Here is an 895-nt window from a genome sequence, read left to right as displayed (position 1 = left end):
ATAACAATAAATTATACAATTAAATATTTTTGTTTAGATAGCTTAATATAATAATTTATTGACATTTTATAAATTTAGGCCCCAAATTAAGATTTGCATATCATTCCCATAACATGTAGTTGCGGCACTGGGTTTGTTGATGCATAAATCCAAACAAATTCGGATTGTATAGTAATGATATAATATTATTCGATGAATTAGGCCGCTATATAATTAGGTGCTACGCAGCCGTAAACATGGTGCATATACGATATCATTATTATTTATTTTAATAAATATTGTAGTATCTGTTGTTCATAAATCATAATATTATATTTTATGCAGTCCTTGACTGATACAGCCGGCTGATAAGCAACTGTATGCTTTGGAGATGAATAACATTTATCTAAGTACACATAGACGTAGTTTGACCGTTTGAGGGGTGCGAGAGGGGGCTAAGAGCTATAATAGGTATAAGTAAAGAATTTTCAAAGTTGACTTGACTCGAGCTTCTTCAAAACAATCTTTCGATTAATAACTATGTAAATATAGTAATACATATATCTATTTATTTTAGTATTGAATATAAATATATTACAGGATGCGATTGAGTTATTATAGAGTATCGTCATGCGTCATAAAGGTACTCATATATTATATATGGAATGTACATTTTTAAATATTTCCACGGCTCTTACATTATGAAGAATTTTGAAAATTTGTTTCGAATTTTTTTTGAGGAAGATGGGGTGATTTTATACAAGTCAATAGTAAAATATTTTGCGACAGCGGCTACAGCCTCACTATATAATTTGATCGCGCTCATAACGTGCCTAGTATAATACTACGCGCCAGTGGCGGATATAGGATTTTGTTTTTTTTTTTGGTGGGTGGGGGGGGGGGGCCTCATATTTTT

This window comes from Acyrthosiphon pisum, chromosome X, assembly GCF_005508785.2.
Source record: "Acyrthosiphon pisum isolate AL4f chromosome X, pea_aphid_22Mar2018_4r6ur, whole genome shotgun sequence".
NCBI classification, from domain to species: Eukaryota; Metazoa; Arthropoda; class Insecta; order Hemiptera; family Aphididae; genus Acyrthosiphon; species Acyrthosiphon pisum.
The sequence above is the reverse complement of the archived record's forward strand: the minus strand, read 5'-3'. Positions refer to the sequence as shown.